The 26,645-nt window shown below is 36.7% G+C and overlaps 1 long non-coding RNA gene and 1 pseudogene across 1 annotated transcript in view; both read right to left on the bottom strand.

Moving 5' to 3' along the window:
- LOC121030941 (uncharacterized) overlaps positions 1 to 26,645 on the bottom strand; it is a 155,034-nt gene that overhangs the window by 19,938 nt on the left and 108,451 nt on the right. The window lies entirely within an intron of this gene.
- Positions 4,340 to 4,840, bottom strand: LOC121030940 (gametocyte-specific factor 1-like; annotated as a pseudogene).

Raw genomic sequence — 26,645 nt, 5'->3', positions numbered from 1 at the left:
TATGGTTTTCTACTAAGTTTCTCAAGTTCCACATATGAGTGAAAACATATGATACCAGTCTTTCTCTGACTGACTTATTTCATTTAGGATAATACACTCCAGTACCATCCACGTTATTGCAAATGGCAAGATCTCATTCTTTCTCATCGCTGAGTATATATACACCGCATCTTCTTTATCCATCAGTTGGTGGACATTTGGGCTCTTTCCATAATTTGGCTATTATTGATAGCACTGCTATAAACATTGGGGTATATGTGCTCCTATGAATCAGCACTCCTGTATCCTTTGAATAAATTCCTAGTAGTGCTATTAGTGTGTCATAGTGTAATTCTATTTTTAATTTTTTGAGGAACCTGCACACTGTTTTCCAAAGCAGCTGCACCAGTTTGCATTCCTACCAACAGTGCCAGAAGATTCCCCTTTCTCCACATCCTCACCATCATCTGTTGTTAAGGTGGTATCTCAATATGGTTTTGATTTGTATTTCCCTAATGATGAGTGATGTTGAGCATCTTTTCATGTCTGTTGGCCATCTGGATGTCTTCTTTGGAATTTCTTTACTGGATTATTTGTTTTTCGGGTGTTGAGTTTGGAAGTTTTTTATAGATTTTTGATAGTAACCCTTTATCCAATATGTCATTTGCAAATATCTTCTCCCATTCCATCAGTTGCCTTTTAGTTTTGTTGATTGTTTCCTTTGCTATGTGGAAGCTGTTTATCTTGATGAGGTCCCAATAGTTTATTTTTGCTTTTATTTCCCTTGCTTTCAGAAACATGTCAAGTAAGAGTTGTTGTGGGCAAGGTTAAAGAGATTGCTGCCTGTTTTTTCCTGTAGGATTTTAATTGTTGCCTGACTCACATTTAGGTCTTTCATCCATCTTGAATTTATTTTTGTGGATGGTGTAAGAAAGTGGTCCAGTTTCATTCTTCTGCATGTTGCTGTTCAGTTCTCCCAGCAACATTTGCTAAAGAAACTGTCTTTTTTCCATTGGATACTCTCTCCTGCTTTGTCAAAGATTAGCTTGCTATATATTTGTGAGTCCATTTCTGGGTTCTCTATTCTATTCCATTGTCTTGTGTCTGTTTTTGTGCCAATACCATATTGCCTTGATGATTACAGCTTTGTAATACAGGCTAAAGTCCAGGATTGTGATGTTTCCAGCACTGGTTTTCTTCTTCAACATTACATTGGCTATCCAGGTCTTTTGCAGTTCCATACAAATTTTAGGATCATTTGTTCTAGCTCTGTGAAGAATGCTGATATTATTTTTATTGGGATTGCATTGAATGTGTATATTGCTTTGGGTAGTATTGACATTTTAACAATATTTGTTCTTCTAGTCCTTGAGCACGGAATGTTTTTCCATTTCTCTGTGTCTTCTTCAATTTCTTTCATGAGCTTTCTATAGTTTTCAGCATACAGATCTTTTACTTCTTTGGTTAGGTTTATTCCTTTGGTTAGGTATTTAATGGTTCTTGGTGCAAATGTAAATGGGATTGATTCCTAGATATCTCTTTCTGTTGCTTCATTATTGTTGTATAGAAATGCAACCGATTTCCATGCATTGATTTTTATATCCTGAGACTTTGTTGAATTCATGTATCAGTTCTAGCAGCATTTTGGTGAAGTCTTTTGGGTTTTTCATGTAGAGTGTCATGTCATCTGTGAAAAGTGAAAGTTTGACTTCTTTGCCAATGTGGATGCCTTTTACTTCATTTTGTTGTCTGATTGTGAAGCAAGGACTCTCAACACTATGTTAAACAACAGTGGTGAGAGTAGACATCCCTATTGTGTTCCTGATCTCAGGGGGAAAGCTCTCAGTTTTTCCCCATTGAGGAAGATATTAGCTGTGGGCCTTTCATAAATGGCTTTTATGATGTTAAGGTATGTTCCTTATATCATAACTTTCTTGAGGGTTTTTATTAAGAAAGGATGCTGTAATTTGTCAAGTGCCTTTTCTGAATCTATTGAGAGGATCATATGGTTCTTATCCTTTCTTCTATTAATGTGATGTATCATGTTGATTGATTTGCAAATATTGAACCTGTCCTGTATCCCAGGAATGAATCCCACTTGGTCATGGTGAATAATTCTTTTAATGTACTGTTGAATTCAATTTGATAAGTATCTTGTTGAGAATTTTTGCATCCATGTTCATCAGGGATATTTGCCTATATTTCTCCTTTTTAGTGGGATCTTTGGTTTGGGAAGGTAATACTGGCTTCATAGAATGAGTCTGGACACATTCCTTCCATTTCTATTTTTTGGAGCAGCTTGAGAAGAATAGGTATCAACTCTGCTTTAAATGTCTGGTAGAATTCCCCTAGGAAGACTTCTAGCTTAGGACTCTTATTTCTTGGGAGATTTTTGATAACTGATTCAATTTGTTCATTTGTCATGGGTCTGTTCAAATTTTCTATTTCTTCCCTTTCGAGTTTTGGTAGTGTGTGGGTATCTAGGAATTTGTCCACCTACAAGTACTACTATATTTAAAAGGGGTCATACAATGTCCAGGGCCTGGCACTTCAGGAAGTGTTTTTGGAATGTTTTGCGTGCACTCTGGTGTTGCGTCTTTGGCTGCTCTATCCCATTGTCATTGCGGTGGATTGTTTGGTATTTCCACCGTGTGTGCTTTGATTTTTCCTTGAAGTAACCCTGGAAAAAGGGGGAAAGGGTGGGAGGCACCTTATACAGGTACAGACAGAGAAATGAAAGGGAGGGGGAAAAAGACCAGGCAGAAAATCAAAGAAAATATAAGGCTTAATCCAGGAAGAGAGAGAGGAAAATAAACAAGAGAGAGATACAGGAAAAGGTGTAAAAAGAATAGAATAAAAATGCCTGATTAAACAACCAGAATAGAGAAAGAAAGGGAAAAAAATGTATGTGTGTGTGTGTGTGTGTGTGTGTGTGTGTGTGTATGTATATGTGTGTGTGTGTGTGTGTGTGTGTATATATATATATATATATATATATATATGGTATTTGATCCCAAATCAAATCAGAAACTATGAGCTTGATTCCAAAGGAAATTAAAAAGCAAACAAACAAAAAAAGAGGAGAGTAGAAAGAAAAAGAAAGGAAAAGAGAAGGAAAGAAAAGAAAAAAGAAGAAAACAATAATAGTTTTTAGAAGTTTTTTTTAAAAAACAGACTATCATACAAAACTGCAGGACAGTTGCCTGTTGGTACCTGGGATTGGTGGCTATGCTGGTGTGGAGGAGAGGCCATCTGGTTCCTGATTTTGTCAGTGTCAGTTTTACTTCAGTAGATAAGCAGTTAGCACGCACAGAGGGACAGGGTTTGGTGTAAATGTGTCATGCCTCCCCTTGGGGTTACTGTCCTGTTCCCTGAAGCCCCACCCTGTTGTTGATGGGGAGAAAAATGGCGACACCCCAATCTTTCCTCCCCAGACTGAGTGTCTCAAACCACACTGTTCAGGAAGACCTCACAGAGTAGTGCAGGCAATCAGCCTGTTGTGCTCGTCTCCAGTACCTCCTAAGCTCTCAGCTGGGATTCAAAACCTGATGTCTTAAAGGATCCCACACAACATGAACCTGGATCTGGGGTAGCACCACCCCACCCTGCTGATAAAGGGCCTCTGGCTGGAGACTGCAGGGTCTTTTGTCCTTGGGTGGGCAATAAACCCTCTTCCCACAGACTCGAGAGAAGGGACTACTGTTTCCCAGTGTGCCCCTGAAATGGCTACTGTGCCCCAGGGCTGGCTTCCTTCCCAACTGGACATGATCACACAGCAGTGGCTTTGGTCTGGAGAAAGTCATGCACCCTTAAAACTCTGATGTTTAGCTTCCAAGGCTGTTTGCAAAGTAGAAACTGTCACTCTTCATATTTTTTCTTCCTCAGTCCATGGTCCAGAGAGGTCTTTTTCTTGTCCACATAAAATATCACACTTCCACAGCCTCTCTTTGTCTTTCTGTTGTGTCTCCACAGAAGGAGTTCCCCCCTTTCCATGCCGACACCACCCATTTTATCTCTCCCAATTTGCAGATATGCACCTCTGTCCCACCAACCTCTTTCCACCTGTGGAGATTTTTCTGTCACTCCATACACTGTATTCCTGGGTATTTCAGGTGTTCTGACCTCAATACAGCTGTGTTTGAAGGACAAGGGACATCCCAGTTCCCCTACTTTTCCGCCATCTTATCTCCTCCCCTCTTAACACTTTTTTCCTTAAGAAATTTAAGATTTTCTTTTCAGTTTGAAAGTCACAGTTTATCTTTCTATAATTAGCTTAGGAGAAAAGAGATGAATAACCCACTGGTAGTGGAAAGAAGCAAGAGTCTTCCTGGGCGCAGCATTTGATGAGATAGACATTCTGTTACTGTGCACTTCCATTATTTTTCCATGGCAGAACATATAGCAGAGACTTGGGAATGCACATACCTGAAGCCAGTTTACTTTTTTGTTCCATAGCTATGTTGCTTGCAGGGCTGTTGTTGCCATAGTAGTTGGCTGTGCCCCAGACAAATGGGTGCTGGTCTGTTCCCACAGATCTTTATCCCACTCTTCATTGCAAGTATGGAACTGCCATATGCTCTCAGCCAGAGTCTCCTGTCCAAGATTTCTGGTTTGGTTGACAAGAACCTGCACAATACAACTTTTATCATTAGAGCTTGAGATATAATGACTGATTTGGGGCCAAAGAACCTGGTGGTGAGCATTAAAGAGACAAGTAGCCAATTGTTTGTGACATCAGAAAGATTCTTTTTACACTTGATAAGATGATAAGGAAACCTGCAGACCCTCATCTGTGGTTTTTATCACAGGGGCATGGTAATGGCTTTTCAGGGTCCAGGTAATTGATCTAAGTGTCTTCCATGTTGGAAATGAGGGAGATAAATCCAAGTGCTCAATGGAGAAATGCTCTCCTCACAGTCACCTTCTCTCCACAACCACACCCCAGCAATGCTCACTTCTGGACTAAGATATTTTATGTAAGCCTCATGATAACTACAAGAAAAATCTTGTGGTATTTGAAAAAAGACCATGATAAAGAAGTCAAAGCACACTGACACCAAAAACATCAAAACCCACAAAAAAGACAGAAGTGTAAGAAGCAAGGAACAAATGGATCTACAAAAGAAGCATAAAACAATGAAAAAAGGGCAATAGTAATTCTTACCTATCAATAATTACTCTAAATGGAAACAGATTGAACTATCCAATCAAAAGACACAGAATGGCTGAATTAAAAAAAAAAGATCTAATAATATGCAACCTATAAGAGACTTACTTTAGCCTTAAAGACACATACACTGAGAGTGAAGGAATAGGAAAAACAAAACAAAACAAAACAAAAAAACATTTCAAGCAAATGGTAACCAACAAAAAGCAGGAGTAACTGTATGTATATCAGACAAAATAGACTTTAAAAATGGTATAAAAAAGACAAAGAGGGTTATTATAAAATGATAAAAGGGTCAGTACATTAAGAAGATATAATAATTTTAAATATTTATGTGCCCAACATCAAAGCACCTAAAAATATGAAGTGAAAACTGACAGAGCTAAAAGGAGAAATAAACAATGATATAAAAATATTTGGGGACTGTAATACCTTGCTCTCAACAATGGATAGATTATCAAGAGATAATAAATAAGGAAACAACTGATTTGAACATCTTATATCAAATGGACCTAACAGACAAATATAGAACATAGAACATTGTATGCAACAACAGCACAATACACATTTTTGTCAAGCATACATGGAACATTTCCTAGGACAGATCATATGTTAGGTCACAAAACTAATCTTAGAAAATTGAAGAAGACGGAAATCATACCAAGTATCTTCTCTGACCACAATGGCATGAAACTAAGAGTCAGTAAGAGGAGGAAAACTGGAAAATTCATAAACTCATGGAAATTAAACAACATTCTCCTAAACAATCAATGAATCAAAGAAGAAATTAAAATGGAATTTAAAGTTTCTTTAAACCAAAAAATACGGAAACACAATTTACCAGAATTTATGGGATGCAGCAAAAGCAGTTCTAAGGAGGAAGTTTATGATAATAAACTTCTACACTAAGAAGCAAGAAAGATCCCAAGTAAACAACCTAATGATGCCTTAAGAAACTAGGAAAAGAACAAAGTACGCCAAAAGTTAACAGAAGGAAGAAATAATAAAGATTAAAGCATAAATAAATGAAACAGAGAAGAGAAAAACAGTAGAAATGATTGACCAAATTAAGAATTTGTTCTTTCAGAAGATAAAATTGATAAACTCTTAGCTAGACTAACCAAGCAAAACAAAAGAAAAACAAACAAATGAACAAAAGGATCCAAATCAACAAAATTATAAATAAAAAAAAGATACATTCAAATGATACCACAGAAATTCAAAAGATCAAAATATGCCAACAATCTGAACAACCTAGAAGCAATGGAAAAATTTTTTAGAAACATACAATTTACTATGACTAATTCAAGAAGAAATAGAAAATCTGAAAAGGCCAATTACTAATAAAGAGATAGAATCAATAATCTAACATCTTCCAATGAAGAAAAACCAAGACCAGATGGCTTCCCTGGTGAATTTTACCATTTAAAGAATAATTAATATCAATCCTTCTCAAACTCTTACTCAACATTACTCTCAACATTACTCTGACACCAAAACCAGAAAACACTACTAAAAAGAAAATTGCAGGCCATTATTCCTAATGAACAAAGTTGAAAATTTTCTTAATGAAATATTAGTAAATCAAATTTAGCAACAGATTAAAAGGTTCATTCACTATGACCAAGAGGGATTAATCCCTGGTTTGCAAGGATAGTTCAACATACACAGATCTATCTATCATATTAACAAAATGAAAGAAAATAATCATATGATTATCTCAATAGACTCAGAAAAAGCATTCGGTGAAATTCAACATCTATTCATGATAAAAACTCCTAAAAAATTAGGCATAGAAGAAACATATCTCAACATAATAAAGGTCGTATATGACAAGCTGACAGTTAACATCATATTCAGTGGTGAAAGAATGAAAGTTTTTCTTTCATGATCGAGACAGGACAAGGGTTCTCACACTCACCACTCTTGTTCCACCTATTACTAGAAGTCCTGGCTAGAGTAGTCAGGCAATAAAAAGAAATAAGAGGTATCAGAATTTGAAAGGAAGAAGTAAAACTGCCTGCATTTGAAGATGATATGATTATATATGTATATGTATATATATATATATATATATATATATATAGTCCTAAAGACTATACTCAAAAACTTTTAGATCTAATCAATGAATTCAGTAAATTTGCAAGATACAAAACATACAAAAATCAGTGGCATTTCTATACACTAACACTGAAATTTCTGAAAAAAAATAAATTAATTAATCCCATTTACAATAGCATCAAAAAGGACAAATATTTAGAAATAAATTTAAGTAAGGAGTTAAAAGATTTCTATGCTGAAAAAGAAACTGAAGAAGATACAAATAAAGGGAAAGGTGTCCCCTGTTCATGAATTGAAAGAATTAATGTTGTTAAGATGTGAATACTACCAAATGCCATCTGTAGATCAATGCAATCTCTATCAAGATTCCAATGGCATTTAATTGGATATTCACATGTAAAAGAATGAAGCTGGACCCATACATCATTCCACTCACAAAAATTAACTTGAAATGGATAAAAGACTTAAATATAAGACCTGAAACCATTAAACTCCTAGAAGAAACCCCTAGAAGAAAACATAGGAACAAAGCTCTCTGGCTTTGGTCTTGGTAATAATTTTTTGTATACAATACCAAAGGCACAAGCAACAAAATAACAAATAAACAAGTGGGACTGCATCCAACTAAAAATACTCTACACAGCAAAAGATAGTATCAACAAAGTGAAAAGACAATCTACAAATTGGGAAAAATTATTTGCAAACCATATATCTCATAAGGGTTAATATCCAAAAAATGTAATGAACTCATACCAACTCAATGTCAAAAAAAACAACAAACCAACACAAAAGAAAAAAAAATATTGAAAATATGGGCAAAGGACCTGAATAAACATGTCTTCAAATAGAATACATGAAAGGCCAACAGGTATGAAAAGATGCTCAATCTCACTAGTCATTAGAGAAATACAAATTAAAAGCACAATAAGATATCACCTCATGCCTATTAGAATGGTCATCATCAAATAGCCAAGAGATAACAAGTGCTGGTGAGGCTGTGGAGAAAAGGAAACCCTTGTGCACTGTTGGTGGGATTGTAAACTGGTATAGCCTATGGAAATTGGTATTACTATGGAAGACCGTATGGAGGATCCTCAAATTGATTTAAAAAATAGAACTGCTATATGACCCAGCAATTTCATTTCTGAGAATATATCCAAAGGTATCAAAGACACTAACTTGAAAAGGTATCTGTATCTCCATGTTCATAGCAGTGTTATTTACAATAACCAAGACATGGAAACAACCAACCTAAATGTTTATCAATGGGTTAATGGATAATCGAATATTATTCAGCCATAAGAAATGAGAAATCCTACCATTTGTGACAACATGATTGGATCTTGAAGACATTATGGTAAGTGAAATAAGTTAGATAAAGACAAATAACTGTATGATCTCACTTTTATGTGGAATCTAAAAAAACAACAAAAAAAAAAAAACTAAGAAAAAAATCCCAAATTCATAGAAAAAGAGATCAGACTTGTGTTTACCAAAGGCAGGGTGTAGAGGGAGAGAGAATCAGAGGAAGTTGATCAAATGCTACAAGCTTCCAGTTAAAGATAAATAAGTACTAGGATGTAATGTACAACATAATGACTATAATAAATATACAGGAAAATTGTTAACAGAGTAAATCATCACAAAAAGATAAGTTATCATCTATGAATTATCATCATAAGGAAAATTTTTTCCTTATTCTTATTTTCTTTTTATGTATCTATGTAAGAAATGGATGTTGGCTGAACCTACTGTGATAATCATTTCACATTTTATATATATATATATATATATATATATATATATATATATATGTGTATATATATATATACATATACACATATAAATCATCATTCTGTATACCTCAAGCTTATACAGCAACGTGTATCAATTATTTCTCAAGAAAACTGGAAAAAGGGAAGAATTTTTCTTAAGTAGGAGAATAGATGTTGGTATCACAGAGACCTGTTTCGACTACGTCTTTGACATTAACTGTTCAAAGTTGTGATATTATTTAACATCTGCACTTGAGTTTCCTAATCTGTAAAAGGTATAGTATTTTTATTGTGTTATTGGGAAGAGTAAATGAACAAATGTATATAAAATGCTTGATACAGGGCAAACCCTCAACAAATGCTCATCTTCTACAAAACAACTTGCCCCAAATGATCTGCCAATACTGTGTCTTCCTTTATAAAAACAGTTTCTTAATAATGGTGGTGAACAATCAATTTTCCAATCATATCTATAACTAAATTTTACTTCCAGAATTAAGTCTTGCCACAAACACAGGTGTGACTCTTCTTTGTAATCATAAAAAAACAAAGGGTTGGATTGAGATGATCTTTTAGGTCATAGAATTCTAACACTGTTTAATTTTCATTTTTTTCTAAAGAAGAATTTGTCTTTTCAAATGTAACAAGCAGGCATATATAGTTTACATAAATCTGGCACAAATTTAACATGATTAAAATTATTTTGATTATTGTTCTTCAAAGAGATAGCTGATTATATGGCAGCTAAATGAAAACAGGAACAACATTATGAAACTCAGTAAAATGCATTGTGAGAAAATGAACAGACTACTAGCCCAGTCTCATCAAATGAGGGGTCCTTCTCACAGCTGAGCCAAGCAAAGGGGTCTCAGAAGCACTAGTCCTTCTATTTGCATCACATTAGTTAAGGTTTTGAGTCACTGGGTTTACAACCTTCTTAAATCCCACATCCAATATTTCTCAATATACATTTGGCCTTATTCCTCAAAAAAAGGCTTAAAATAAATCCCAGGTTCCTGAAATGAAATGCCATTTTTTAAATTTAATTTCATCACTCTTTCTCGTTTTGTTGTTGTTGTTGTTGTTTTGGGTTTGTTTTTGTTTGTTTGTTTTTTGGTTTTTTTTTTGGTTTTGGGGATTTTTGTTGTTTCTGTTTTGTTTTTTGTTGTTTTTATTGTTCTTGTTGTTGTTGTTGTTGTTGTTGTTTATTACTGTGTGTGACAGTACACAAAACCGCCACTGGTATAAGCTGATACAGGAGTAGTAGCCCTGATATCTCTACTACTTACCTTTCTGCTTCCCATAGTATGGAAATCTCTTGACATTATGATTTAATATTGTTTTTAGATAATGTCAAAAAGTAGACTCAATTTACAGATATTTGAGAGATGCAAAATAAAAAGAATGAAATAAAAAGATACTCCCTTTAATGCAGTTTGTCTGATATTTCCAGACAAACTGGGAGCCATATTAACTCAACATGTGCTTATAACCTTAGCAAGACAAGCATATTTGGGGTTTTAACAACCTCCCAGCTATTAACCTGAGAAGTACATTCGACAGGAAGATAAGAAAGCAGTGTTTTGCAAGTATGCATTTTTCCTTCAAGATACATACATTCCCTTTCTCATTAGTTTCCACATCCTCTAGAAAAAAAAAATGGAGAAAGTCAAATACATTATTTGATTCAAATTTAAACCCATAAATTTGTCAGTCTGAATTGCTGCTTTCTTTCCAAAGACATTTAAAACAATTTACTTTTCATATTGGCCACAAGCTAAATATGATCTCAGCTTCCTTAAAAAGGGACTCTGTTAAGGCTGAGAGAATACGGGTATGTGGCTCCCCCCAGCGGCCACTGGGAACGTCAGCACAGTTCAGAGAGAGACGTGGAGAAAGTGATGCTTTGAATTCTCGCCAGCAAAGGCCCACTGTCCAATCTTCTTCACCACCTGGTAACAGCTGGTGTGTATGTAAAGATGAGATGAAAAACGGATAGAGGTCAAATCCAGGAGGACTTCCCTTGTATAGAAAATCAATTTAAAGTAACAAAAGTACCGAGATAAAATTTCCAAGAACTTCTGAAATTTAAATAACACAGCTTAAACTTTAGGGAAAAGAGATGGCCAGGGAAAAGACAGGAGCAGAGCTTTATTCCACATAGCATTTCATTAATAGTTTCGCATTTAGAAAAGTACAAGAAAAACCGTAACACCAGGGGACAAGCTAATACCAGAATATTCCCAAGCTGACAAGCAATTTGGAGTGAAAACTGACATAATAAAAAAATTTTAATGTACTGAATATATTCCAGCTGAGAGCCCACAATATCAGCAACTCCCAGAGGTTCTGAGCAGACACTCAAAGATTCACAGGATCAGAATTTCTGGGCCTTGGCCCAGGTTCCAGCCATATCCCACATACAACATTGCCTTGACTCTCTTGAGGGTTCAACCTTCATAGCAGCCTCTAAATTCAAAGCACAGCTTCAGAGAAAGGAAAATGCTTTGGAATAAAGATGGGAAGATATATATGCCTTTCAAATTTATAAGCCTCTATTATTCACCAGCACCAGTGAGCCCACAAGCACTGTGCACAGACAATTCACAACCATGGGTGATGGGTGACTGTTCAGATAAGAACCAGGAGGGAGGTTAGGCTAACCCCTCTGACCAACAAGCCTGACGCATCAATTCTGATACCTCATCCCACCTCTTAAATGTGTCTCCTTAACTAATTCATGCATGCAACCCCTCCTTACCTTTGTCCCCTTTCTGGTTTCCTTTCTTCTATTTTTTACTGCTACCTGGCCTCTCCTCCCTAACACAGCCACCTCTACCAGGTCACTTTCCTCTACCTCAAAATACTGTTCTTTTCTGGGTTCAGGGTTTGGCTTTTCTCTCTCTTGGCTTTTATTTCCCTTAATCTTCATCTAATGAACTTTCCTCAGCCTCCTGTTATTACTAACACGTGAAGCAGTCTGTTAAGGGATATATTACTGGAGATGTTCTACTACAAAGCATTATAGACTCATAGAGCTTAGAGCCCCGAAGGGTCTCAAAATATAATGTGGAAGACCCTTCAGCTAACAGGCTGTTAAGGTGCCTCTTTGAATTTTCCATATATTGAAATTGAGACTTAGAGCCAGTAGGTGTCTTGCCCACTGATAATTACCTGGAATTTGCAGAATATTTCCCATTATAAACACCACCTCTTACACATAACAACACGGAAAAAGTTTCGAGAAAGGGGTTAGGTTGTTTGTACTTTTTGAGCATTGCCACTGAAATAAAAAGCCACCTGACAACACTTATTCTCGAATCTCAGTATTAGAAACAATCTACTATTTAATTAAAATGATTTTGTCTTTTACATTCTTCCTTTTTTTCCCCCTTCACTTCAATATGAATAATTGTCCCTCTTTAAGATAAATGTCTCTTCTCTGGTTATTGTGTAAGAACACAAATATGTTCTCATTTTAAGGTATATTGTTTTCACCTGCCAGCTGTCATTAAAAATTGCATCTGCAAAAAGCAAGCCTTCCTCATGGTTTTTTATGTTTTGTTTTGCCCATGAAGGTTAATTGCAGTTCTGCTCCCATAGCTTCCTCACTGCTGTGGAGTTAACCATGGGTTCCCTGTGCTGGGAAAGGTTTATCAAAGGTCTGGAATGCAAAACAATGGCAACAATAAATATCAATTAGACCCAGGTCCTCTGCTCCCACTGCCTTCACAGGTTGAAGCAGCAAATCCAGATTTTGACTTCAATGAGACTGGACTCTCCTAGAGCCACTGATGAGGCTGGAGACCTATTTCCAAGATAGCTCTTAGATCACAAATTTTCCATCCTGATTAAGCTGATAATGTGGAGGCACTAGAGAGCAGTATCTCTGCCCTCTACCTTCTCAAAACAGCTTCTCTTGCCTGCTTGCAATTCTATCAGGCCTTAATTAATCAGTTAGGAGTATAAGTGACATGCGCCTCTGTCACCTGAAGTTTATTTTGTCATGGGCTAATAATTTGAGAAATTGAAATTGGGACTTGACTGTAGGACATCCAATTTTGACAGACATGCATTTCTCAACTGTCTTGTATATATCCCTTTTTAAAATTACAGTAAAACCTTGGCTTGCCAGCATAATTCGTTCTGGAAACATGCTTGTAATCCAGAGCACTAATCTATCAAAGAGAATTTCAAGAACCATTGGCTCAGTTGTGATCATGTGACATTTGGCATCACGTACTGCTCATATCGCAAGACATTGCTCGTTTATCAAGTTAAAATTTATTAGAAATGTTTGCTCGTCTTGTGGAACACTTGCAGAACAAGCTACTCGCAATCCAAGGTTTTACCCTATTTGCTTTTTAAAATAGAAAAAAATATACGTAGAGTTATCTAAGAACATCAATATATAAAGATATATAAACTAATCTATCACATCAGGAAGATGGGATTCCCTTTAAAACATTCAGTTATTTAAATAAACAGAAAATTGCTAGTAATTTAACAAAATCATTGAAATAGTGACACAAAGACGAGCTACAGTGACCTCTACTGTTCTTATGGATAAACAATCAATAGTTCTAAAAACAGCTGCTTGCTCTGTTCACTCATTCCATTAACAAATATCAAATCGGGGCGCCTGGGTGGCGCAGTCGGTTAAGCGTCCGACTTCAGCCAGGTCACGATCTCGCAGTCCGTGGGTTCGAGCCCCGCGTCGGGCTCTGGGCTGATGGCTCAGAGCCTGGAGCCTGTTTCCGATTCTGTGTCTCCCTCTCTCTCTGCCCCTCCCCCGTTCATGCTGTGTCTCTCTCTGTCCCCCCAAAAAATAAATAAACGTTGAACAAATATCAAATCAAATTATAATTTCTGAAAATGAAAGAGATCTCACTAGTAAGTTGTACTTTACTGGTTATCATCTCCATGAAAAGAATATAACAAGAAAATTAAATGGTTTTTCATTATTAATATCTCACCATCTTGATCTCTTTGTCATTGTTGTCTTTAACTTTCTAGTCATTGTTCACATGTATAAGTATCAATGTAGTTAACATTATATATTTTGTCCAATTGTGATTTTTTTTAATTTTAGGAAACTATTATATTTTCTTGATTCTCAACTTGGAAATAAGAAGTTATAAACAGAAACATTAAAGGATTTATCACTGGAAAAGTGTGAGGTGCTGACATTATATTTAAGTGCTTTTAGTGGCATGAGTTTAGCTCCATCTTCTAAAACACAGGTCCAATTAGCCAACAAAGGAAGTCACTAAACATCAAAATTAGGTAATAAGAATGCAGAGAGCAAATACCTAAATTACAGGATGCCTGGAATTCTGTTGTTCAGATTCTAGTCACCTGCAGGAGTGACAAATCAATCAATATACTACAGTTGGCCCTAAGATGAACCTGGTATGTGAAACAGAAATTGCTTAACTATGAGATATATGATTATGTTACCTTTGGTAAGTTGGCAAAAATCTTACAATCTATGGTTTGTCAGAAAGAAAAAAAAAAACAAACAAGTTCTATCCATTCAGATCCTACAAATTGATAATCAATTATTCCAAATATGGAAATAAGAAATTTACATTTATCTTCTAATGAATCCTATCTTCTGTAAAGAAACAGTGACTGCAAACAAACATTTCTTTCATTTGTGTCTTTCATTGGCTCTGATGGTAGATAGGATGGTCTTCTCATCTCATCTATCCAGTAAAGTAGCAGTCATAGTGATCTCAGAATACAATGGTTAAGTGATAATAATGTATGGGCTGAGTTCTTGGAAACTATCAAAAAGCCATACCTCATTAAGAGTACACTGAAATCATTAGCTCATATTTTATGAATCATTGTATTTTTCACCTTACCCTCTTCATTTCTGCTACTGCTATGAATGGAGAGCTATACGCAAGCAAGCTAAATGAAAGATTAGAAGCATTGGAACTGAATCTAGGACTGCTTTTAATACATAATATTTACGACTATGTCTCTCATATAGCTGTCAAGTCACTGAACCAAGTTGGATTTTTATTATTTAGGTATACTGGCATTTAAAAAGAGAGGGAGAGGGGCGCGTGGGTGGCTCAGCTGGTTAAGCATCTGACTTCAACTCAGGTCATGATCTCACGGTTCCTGGGTTAGAGCCTCGCATCAAGCTCTGTGCTGACAGCTCAGAGCCTGGAGTCTGCTTCGGATTCTGTGTCTCCCTCTCTCTCTGTCACTCCTTGTGCTGTCTCTCTCTGTCTCTCAAAAATTGAATAAATGTTAAAAAAAAATTTTTAAAGAGAGGGGAGAAATACCTGTGTGGATAGCTGGGGGAACTTTTAAAAGCTACATAAACTGAAGATGAGTTCCAAGCTCTCTAAAAAGGAAACATAAAAATTGAGACATTGAATCACAAAGAAAATTAAAGTCAAAAGTTGAATAAGGATTAGCTTTCTTCTTTTCCTCTTTTAAGTTGACAAGTAAAGATCAGAATGGTGTAAGAGCTAAGAAAAAAAAACAAAATGAGGGTTACATGGGAACCAGTGATTCCCCAAAGAGCTAACCTTGACCTATAAAGTCCAGAAAAGTGGATTACCGGACTCATGATGCTATCAGAGATGCCAGAAACTGGACCAAAGACAGTTCCTATATCTTTAGCAATTCAAATATATGAAAAGCATTCAAAGTACTATGATATTGGGGTCTTTGGGAATTGTCTGCTTCTATATTATCTATTAACTTGATGCTTGTTATATTAAACCTCTTTTTAAATTAACTTGTAACAAGAATTCAAAACCTAGGTAAAAAAAAAAAATTTGCTTATGTTCAAGACAAATCTGTGCCAAGAAGATGGTATTTCTTTTTGTTAATGTTTACTTATTTATTTTGAGGAGGAGAGGGACAGAGAGAAAGGGAGAGAGAGAGTCCCAGGCAGTCTCCATGCTGTCAGCGCAGAATCCAAGGGATATTAAGCTTGATCTCATGAACTATGAGATCATGACCTAAGCAAAAATCAAGATGCAGACACGTAACCAACTGAGCCACACAGGCACCTCAAAGATGGTATTTCTTGACTAAGAGACCTTAAAGTCTTCATGGGTCTGATAAAAGAATAACAAGTGTATAAAACTTTACCTTTTTTTTCCAAAAAGTAAGAAATCCTTAAGTTGTTTTAAATTAATTTTAAATTACTTCTATAAGCTTGAGACTCCATTTATTGTATATTTAGCCATTTTACTTATTATGTATTGTATATTTAGCCATTTTAGTTAACATTACCAAGTATACCCTGAAAATAACAAAACATTGATGAAAGAAATTAATCACACAGATTGAAGCACATCCATGTTCATGAATTGAAAGACTTAATATTGTTAAAGTGTCCAAAATACTCAAAACAATCTATAGACACAATGCAGTCTCTATCAACATTCCAGTAGCATTTTTTTACAGACATAGAAAAAAATATTTCTACAATTTATATGGAACCACAAAAGACCTCAGATAGCTAAACCAATCTTGAGCAAGAAGAACAAAGCTGGAGACATCACACTTCCTGATTTCAAAATACATTATATAGCCACAGTAACCAAAACAATATAGTATTGACTAGATAAAGAGCCCAGAAATAAATGCATACATACGCCGTTGACTGATCTGGGACAAGAGTTCCAAGAATCCACAATGGGGAAAGAATAATCTTTTCAACAAATAGTGTTGGGAAGCTGAATATCCATATTCAGTAAAAGAATGAAATTTGGACCTTCCCTAACATCAAACACAGATATGCACAAAAGTCAAAATGGATTAAAGACTTCAATATAAGACTTGAAACTGTAAAACTCCTAGGAGAAAACATAAAAGAAAAGCTTCATGATATTGGTCTTGGTAATGATTTTATGGACAAACACCAAAAGCACAGGCAACAAAAGGAATATTATATACTTGGGATTACATCAAACTAAAAAGCTTTTACACAGCAAAGGAAATTATCTACAGAAAGAAAAGGCAACCTATGGAATGGGAAAAACATTGTCAAATCACCTATCTGATAAGGGATTCATCTTCAAAATATATATGGCCCTCCTACAACTCAATAGCAAAAATCTTTTTAAAATGGGCAAAGGACTTTAACAGACATTTCTCCAGGGAAGATGCACAAATGGCCATTAAGCATATTAAAAATAAATAAATAAATAAATAAATAAATAAATAAATAAATAAATAGTTCAACATCATTAGTCATCAAGGAAACACAAAAACAATATTGAGATATGACCATCATCAAAACAAAGATGAGGATGGCAAGGATGTAGAGATATTGGAATCCTTGTACATTGTTGGTGGGAATGCAAAATGGTGCAGTTGTTGTGGAAACCAGCATGAAGTTTCCTCAAAATTCAAAACTAGAACTACCAGGGGCACCTGGGTGGCTCAGTCAGTTAAGTGTCTGACTCTTGGTTTTGGCTCCGGTCATGATCTTGCAGCTTCATGGGTTTGAGCCCCGCATCAGGCTCTGTGCTGGCAGTATGGAACCTGCTTGGGATTCTCTCTCTCCCTCTTTTTCTGTCCCTCTCCAACTTTTGCTCTGTCTCTCTCAAATAAATAAACTTAAAAAAAAAAAAAACAGCAATTCTACTTCTGGGTATTTAGCTAAAAGAATTGAAATCAGGATGTTAAAGAGATATTGGCCCACCCATGTTCATTGCAGCACTGTTCACAATAGCCAATGTGAAAACAACCTAAATGTCTACCAGCAGATAAATGGATAAAGGAAATATTGTATATACACACAATGGGATAGTATTCTGTCTTTTAAAAAAAAAAAAGAAAATTCTGTAATATGCAACAATTTGAATGAACCTTGAAGACATTGTGGTAGGTAAAATAAACTAGCTACAGAAAGACAAATACTGCACGGTTCCATTTACATAACGTATCAAAGTAGTCAAATCCATTGAATCAGAGTGCAAAGGTGGTTGCCAGGACTGAAAAAGGGGAAAATGGGGAGTTGCTAATCAGTAGGCATAAAGCTTTAGTTAAGTAAGGTAAATAAGCTCTAGAGATCTACTATACAACATTGTATCAATAGTCAACAATAATGTATTATACACTTAAAAACTTGTTCAGAGGATAAATAATTAAGTTTTTACCATAATAAAATAATTTTTTAAAAAATGATTCTCAAAAACATTACAAGATATAATGAATGTGCTAGGTCCTAATCTGTAAAAAATTAGTCAAACTGTAATAATAAAAATACTTTAAATATTTTGAAATAGCTTTACTCTTATAGTTAGATGTGAATAATGTTACTGAAGAATATAAATGATTTTTCCAAGAGGCTTCATCAATCATTTTTCTATTTTTTTGGAAAATAGGACAATGGATTAGTTATTGTAGGGACATACACTATCAGGCCTTCTATGCTACAGTTATATCCTGTGTCTAAACAAATCCTTCCCAAAATATCTGTTCCACTTAAAATACACTCTCTTTTAAATGAGGCTAAAATTATCCACTTCACAGGGATATTTTGATCATTTAACATGACAACGGTCACACAGTGCCTTGAATAATTCCTAATACAAAATCAGCATATAAGGAATGATGTTGATTCCACTTTTCAAAGACAACATGCTTTGACTACAATACAGCCTAGTTTATTGTACATGTGGCATCTTTTGTAAACTGCCACAAATTCCTGCAACTTCTTAATTAAGGTTTTTCTTTGAGGAATTTCTCTTTTGCCACTAAATTTTATTTAATTTTTATGCAACTTTATTGAGGTGTAATTTATATACAACAAAATTTGCCCATTTTAAGTGTACATTTTGATGAGTTTTGGCAAACATGTACACCATGTAGCCACCACCACAGTCAAAATCTGAACATTAACTCAGAGCAGAGTTGTGGATGCTACAGTAATTATTATTTAAACTTTATATGAAATTGTCAAACTCTTTTCCAAATGGTTATATCATATTATTCACCAGCAGTGTATGAGAGTTCTGTTTGCTTTCCATCCTTGCTAACACTTGGTATTGTCAGTCTTTTAATTAAGCCATGGGTAATGGCTAATGGGTATAGACTGGTATTACATTGTGGTTTTACTTTTGTCTTTTCCTATTGACTACTCTTGTTGAGCACCTTTTCATGTGTCTATTGGTCACTCGTATATCTTCTTTATTGAAGTGTCTGTTAAAATCTTTTGCCAACCTTTTAAGCCCTTAATAAATGTGGGGCACCTGAGTAGCTCAGTCGGTTAGGTGCCGGACTCTTGATTTTGGCTCTGGTCATGATCTCACAGTCATGAGATCAAGCCCCATGTTGGACTCTGGGATGAGTGTGGGGCCTACCTGGAATTCTCTCTCCCTTTCTCACATCTCTTCTCCTACTTGTGCTCTCAATCTCTCTCTTAAAAATAAATGAAATAAATTAAAAAAAAAAACCTTAATTAACTTTTTAAAAGTATCTGATTCCTTCTGAATATCTAGGACAAGACCCATAGAAACATCTTTCTTTACGGTGGTTCCAATGTAAAAAGCTCCTGAGCCAAATTTAACTAAGATGACTGATGGAACAGTGGGGTAAAGAACAAAAGGACAAAGATATTGAGAACTAAATGCAAAGAAAAGCTGTAGGCAGAAAACACATCATAGTTGGTGGCCAGGAACATCAGGAAAGAATTAGGCTTTAAAAATTGGCTAAGGAGAAATTTCAGAGCAAAGACTGAACAGTGAGTGTAGGGTGAATTTGTTTATGTGATATCCAGTGTTTTTGTGGAGTCAGGCATGGAAACTGAAAGAAGTCAAAGAAGATTGAACAAGTATGATATTGTCACTTTCATAACCTTCCATCTTGTTGTTGTTTTAGGTTTAGTGCTTTAATATACCAAGTTGACACTGACTCCTTGTCCTAACTGTGAAAGCAGCCTTTAGTTATTAGAGCAAGTGATGGAGGTCAGGAGACGTGGCTGTTTCCCTTTGATATGTTTGTAATTAGCACCTGTAATCTTGCCAAAATGCTCCATCTTTCTGCCTCTCAATTTCCCCCCAACAAATATTGAAAAACGCCTTGAATGGGAAGCCTGGGCGGCTCAGTCGGTTGAGCGTCTGACTTCGGCTCAGGTCATGATCTCACGGTCCGTGAGTTCGAGCCCCGCGTCGGGCTCTGTGCTGACAGCTCAGAGCCTGGAGCCTGCTTCGGATTCTGCATCTCCCTCTCTCTCTGCCCCTCCCCTGCTCATGCTCTGTCTCTCTCTGTCTCAAAAATAAATAAAAACATTTTAAAAAAATTTAAAAAAAGAAAAAAAAGAAAAACGCCTTGAATTATAAAAGCTATATCCTTAATCTTTTGTAGAACTAAGAGCAAACAAACAATAAACAATTTGTGCTAAAACCAATGAGCCCAAGAAATCTTCACAGAAACTTGATTGCTAAAGATTATTCATAGTCGTGCTGGATGTGCGGTCTAACCACAGAAATTGTGCAAAACAGTTTCTTTGCAAAAAGTTGAATAATACATATCAAGTGAAAGCTGCAATGTTTAAGAATCCCATATGAACATGCCTGCCTTCAGCACAGCCACATCAGGAAAACAGAGGTGTGATCACAATGGGCTGGCTTCCTGATTCCTTTTCTTTCTTTTACATCGTTGGATCCCATTCGTCTCAGTTTCCTTTAATCAAAAAACTCACAATGATGTAGGGAGGGTGGAGGAGATATCCTTATACCCTATTCGCACATGTCTCTCAGCTGACTTGAAGGAGTACATGAGCATTCATCTCTGAAGAAAGGGTTTTCATAGGATCTCTTTTCCACCAAGTGCATATGGAATCCCCGCTCTAGATACTGCAGCAGCAAGCAAGGCTTATCTTGGTTTTCTATTACGTGATTTTCCTTTTAGGGCAAACATGCTAGTACCATTGGCTGGCAGAGGAGTAAAGAGACAGCAAGATCTCTACAATGTATCTCTCTTGATATTTTCACTTGGATGGTGTCTGCAGAGAATTTTTGTGCCATAGATATTTTCATTACAGATTAGGGAAAAAGGAAAGAGCCAAATTAATATCATTTCTATATGAAGTAGTCAACAAAAATACGTATCTTAAAACTTAAGGTAAAAAACTCATGGGCTTATGCAACAAAAAATAAACTGAAATAAAAGTGAACAAGATGCAATGACATTGAAAATTTTAAAAACATAAAGGAATTAATTTTTGCTACAGATAAGTCTTTAAATCTAATCAACTTCATCACATAGATAAAGGATAAAAAGCTATCATAGCCAATTTACAAAAGAGGAAACCCAAAAAATAACAAACAAATAAGAGATTCTCAAGCTCTTTATTAATGAGAGATATGCAAACTAAAACCACAGTGAAATTTCAGTCTATACTGTATAGACTAGCAAAAATGACACAGCAACAGAAAACCACACATTGATGAGAATGTGGTGATATCCAAATCGTGGGCACCGTTGATGGAAGCCATCAGCCACCCTAAAGAAGAGCGCACTGGCAGGATTCAGTTGAGTTATTTACCTGGGTATGTAGCTCACTGAAATTCCAACAGATATGTAAATGGGAAAATATGATGATCTTCATTATAGTGTTGGTGATGACAGGAAGTGAAGGCTATTTGGATATTCTTCCTTAGGTAAGTATCAGATAGATACAATGTGGTGAACATTACAAAGTACCATGAAATAGTTAAAAGGAACACACCAATAGAGTGCTGGTGGAGGGGGTTGGGTGGGAGGAGAAGGGAGGCAGGGAGGCAGGGACGGTGCAAAGAAGAATGATATCAATAGCACAATACTATGTATGTGAATTTTTTAATGTATATATTAACAAAAATACACATTTAAAAAAAACCATATATTCAAAAAGATAGATGTTAAATATATTACATTGATTGCTCATAAAGAACAGGTGTGTAAACGGGAAATGAAAATAGGAAGGAACAAACAAATAAATAAAACAAGAGGGGGCCTTAAAGAAACAACACTGGTAGATAACTTAACACCAAAAAAAAATAATCAAAACAAGATAGAGAGAGAAAAAGTACTATCGGGAAAGTACCAAAATAATTAAGTACTGCCTCTGTACTCTTTTCTGTGAAAGTAATAGTCTCCTAGAACACAGATAAACTAGAAATACATTTGGTTGGGAGAGAAACAATCTTTCTCTGAAGTATGAACAAAGAGAATGGAAGGGTTTGGAACATATTACTCCCAGGATTCTTCTAGCCAACACTTGTGACAGCAACTAACAGACAGAAATAGAAGCCATGGTAATAGCTGAATTAAGCCACTTTTATTTTATTTATTTATTTATTTATTTATTTTTTTCAACGTTTATTTATTTTTGGGATAGAGAGAGACAGAGCATGAACGGGGAAGGGGCAGAGAGAGAGGGAGACACAGAATCGGAAACAGGCTCCAGGCTCTGAGCCATCAGCCCAGAGCCTGACGCAGGGCTCGAACTCCCGGACCGCGAGATCGTGACCTGGCTGAAGTCAGACGCTTAACCGACTGCGCCACCCAGGCGTCCCAAGCCACTTTTAAAATAGGCCCCACATGCCACTGTTTCCAAACAAACTTATAAGGAGTGAGGCTAGCCTAGAGCACATAGTAAACACAATACTTTTATGTTAATCCCAGTAAGGATAGCATCACCCAATATCTTAACAACATGCCAATTCTCTGGATCTATCGTTAGAAATATATTTTGGAAACTATGAAGACTTACTCTTTCCTGTTTCTTTTAAAAAGTAGAAAAAAATCTCTGGAAATATTTAAGAAAAATAATAGTAACTGAACTTTACCTTATAGAGTATACAGATGAACTTGAGTTTGGGGGAGGAATTAAAATGTTTCAAAACTTCTGTCCTCTATAAAGAATAGCCTAGCCTTTTATTTAAGAACAGCCTGATGAAATTTCAGTTGTCTAACAAAGACAGAAAATTTGAAAGCACCATGCCAGCTCCCACATTTTAAGGGTTGTTAACAGCTGCTGTGGGGAAAAAATAGGATTTCACGATCAAGTAGTTTGACAAACTGTGGGTTAAACAAAGTTTCATATTTCATAACGACAGGACTTGTTGAAGCCTATACTATGACAATGTGTACTGTGTATATTCCAGATGTACAGGGCCTAGCATTTTCTAATCTCATCCAAATGTGGACACTATTCATTACTGAGAACTTTGGGAGGAGACTAGTAAATATAAACTGTAGGTACTGTAAATATAGACTGCAGGTACCATCCAGACTGATAGACTTAGAAGTCTGATGGAAATGGGGAGAATAGCACAGGGATCCCATAAATGTGTGTTTTTTAATAAATTCCAAGTAATTTTGACAATTTACTTAAGTACCATGCACAGATAAAGACTCACATATACACAGGATTCCAAAAGTCTTTGTATAGCTTTAAGCCTTAATAAGCTCAGAAATATAACACTATACACTTAGAAAAAAGTGTTCAATGGGGCGCCTGGGTGGCTCAGTCGGTTGAGCGTCTGACTTCAGGTCATGATCTCACGGTTCATGGGTTCGAGCCCTGCGTCAGGCTCTGTGCTGACAGCTCAGAGCCTGGAGCCTGTTTCGGATTCTGTGTCTCCCTCTCTCACTGACCCTCCTCCATTCATGCTCTGTCTCTCTCTGTCTCAAAAATAAATAAACGTTAAAAAAATTTTAAAAGAAAAAAGAAAAAAGTGTTAAAATGTTAATTAAATTTGTTACATGTTGACATGTTTCTTATTAACATTTAACATAACCATTGTCTTGTACTATATATTGTTGTAGTCAATTTTTATTTTTATTTATTTATTTATTTTTTATTTATTTTATTTTATTTTTTTTCAACGTTCATTTATTTTTGGGACAGAGAGAGACAGAGCATGAACGGGGAAGGGGCAGAGAGAGAGGGAGACACAGAATCGGAAACAGGCTCCAGGCTCTGAGCCATCAGCCCAGAGCCTGACGCGGGGCTCGAACTCACGGACCGCGAGATCGTGATCTGGCTGAAGTCGGATGCTTAACCGACTGCACCACCCAGGCGCCCCTGTAGTCAATTTTTAAACTTTGCAAAAAAAAAAAAAAAACACTACATGTGCATCCATATTACAGGGATTGTGTTTGTAATCCTAGTCTAAACATCATTCAAAGAATGAAGTATTAAAGCATACATGAAAAAAACCGCCAGAAGACTAGCAGAATGGACTCTCCAGAGGCAAGCATAGACAAGAGGCCCATGGAAGAGGGTAGGAAGGGCAGGGAGGCGGTGCGTGCTACACGGACCGGTGGGAGGGAGCCAGGGCAGTGGAGGGGCAGCCCACTTGGCAAGGCAGAGCACCGGAGTCTGGCTGGCAAAAGTGGAGGGGCCAGACGGAGTGAATTCTGACAGCCAGAGGGACTTAACATCTAGAATGTTATAAGTCAACAGCTCTGCTTGGAGAGTGGGAGGGTGAGAGGACACCTGGAGGGAGAGTTGTTGAGCCCTGGAAGACAGAGCTCAGCTTGGCGGGGAACAAAGGCACTGGCCAGCGCCATCTCCCTCGCACATCCCCCAGCCAAAACCCCAAAGGGAACCAGTTCTTGCCAAGGAACTTGCTTGCACCGCGCAAACACCCAATGCTGTGCTTCTCTGAATCCATCCCTCCAACGAGTCTGCCTACCTCCCATTGCCACAGGGCCCCTCCTGCAGCAGACCACCAAAGGAAAAGCGAGCTGAGCCTGCCCCTCCCGCCCCTGTGCACCTTCCAGACCACCCTGGCTAATACGCCAGATTCCATAGAAGCAGCACCACAAGCCTGGCAGTGTGCAAGTAGCCCAGACAGGGGCCACACCACTCCACAGTGAGTCCTGCCCCTGGGAGTGAGGAAGATAAGGTACACACCAGTCTGACTTTGGCCCCGCCCGCCAACACAAGTTACTCCAGACAGCACAGGGGAAGAGCCCTGCAGTTCTGCACCACTCCAAGGACTATCCAAATGATGAAATGGAAGAATTCTCCTCAAAAGAAACTCCAGGAAGTAGCTACAGCTAACGAATTGATCAAAAACAATTTAAGCAATATAACGGAACACGAATTTAAAATAATAGTCATAAAACTAATTGCTGGGCTTGAAAAAAGTATAGAAGGCAGCAGAGAATCCATTGCTACAGAGATCAAGGGACTAAGAAACAGTCAGGAGGAGCTAAGAAATGCTATAAATGAGGTGCAAAATAAAATGGAGGCGACCACAGCTCGGATTGAAGAAGCAGAGGAGACAATAGGTGAATTAGAAGATAAAATTATGGAAAAAGAGGAAGCTGAGAAAAAGAGAGATAAAAAAATCCAGGAGTATGAGGGGAAAATTAGAGAACTAAGTGATGCGATGAAATGCAACAATATCCGTATACTAGGGATTCCAGAGGAAGAGAGAGAGAAAGGGGCTAAAGGTGTATGTGAAAAAATCATAGCTGAGAACTTTCTTGATCTGGGGAAGAAAAAGGGATTGAAATCCAAGAGGCACAGAGAACTCACCTCAGACATAAATTGAACCAATCTGCATGACATATCATAGTGAAACTGGCAAAATACAAGGATAAAGAGAAAATTCTGAAAGCAGCTAGGGATAAACACGCTCTAACATATAAAGAGAGACTGATAAGACTACTGACAGAGCTATCTACTGAAACGTGGCAGGCCAGAAAGGAATGGCAGGAAATCTTCAATGAGATGAACAGAAAAAATATGCAGCCGAGAATCCTTTATCTAGCAAGTCTGTCATTTAGAATAGAAGGAGAGATAAAGGTATTCCCAAACAAACAAAAACTGAAGGAATTCATCACCACTAAATCAGCCCCACAAGAGATCCAAAGGGGGATTCTGTGATAAAAAGTACCTGAAACATCACTACAAGCATGAAACCTACAGACATCACAATGACTCTAAACCCATATCTTTCTATAATAACACTGAATTTAAATGGACTAAATGTTCCAACCAAAAGAAATTGGGTATCAGAATGGATAAAAAAACAAGACCCATCTATTTGCTGTCTACAAGAGACTCATTTTAGACCTGAGGACACCTTCAGATTGAAAGTGAGGGGATGGAGAACTATCTATCATGCTATTAGAACTCAAAAGAACGCTGGAGTAGCCATACTTATATCAGACAAACTAGATTTTAAATTAAAGGCTGTAACAAGAGATGAAGAAGGGCATTGTATAATAATTACAGGGTCTTTCCTTCAGGAAGAGCTAACAATTATAAATGTCTATGCGCCGAATACCGGAGCCCCCAAATACATAAAACAATTAACCCCAAACATAAGCAACCTTATTGATAAGAATGTGGTAATTGCAGGGGACTTTAATACTCCACTTACAACAATGGATACATCATCTAGACACAGGATCAATAAAGAAACAAGGGCCCTGAATGATACATTGGATCAGATGGACTTGACAGATATATTTAGAACTCCACACCCCAAAGCAAGAGAATATACTTTCTTCTCGAGTGCACATGGAACATTCTCCAAGATAGATCATATCCTGGGTCACAAAACAGCCCTTTATAAGTATAAAAGAATTGAGATCATACCATGCACACTTTCAGACCACAATGCTATGAAGCTTGAAATCAACCACAGGAAAAAGTCTGGAAAACCTCCAAA

The sequence above is a fragment of the Herpailurus yagouaroundi genome, unplaced genomic scaffold (assembly GCF_014898765.1).
Source record: "Herpailurus yagouaroundi ecotype Mexico unplaced genomic scaffold, PumYag 28, whole genome shotgun sequence".
Lineage (NCBI taxonomy): Eukaryota > Metazoa > Chordata > Mammalia > Carnivora > Felidae > Herpailurus > Herpailurus yagouaroundi.
The sequence above is the reverse complement of the archived record's forward strand: the minus strand, read 5'-3'. Positions and strand labels throughout refer to the sequence as shown.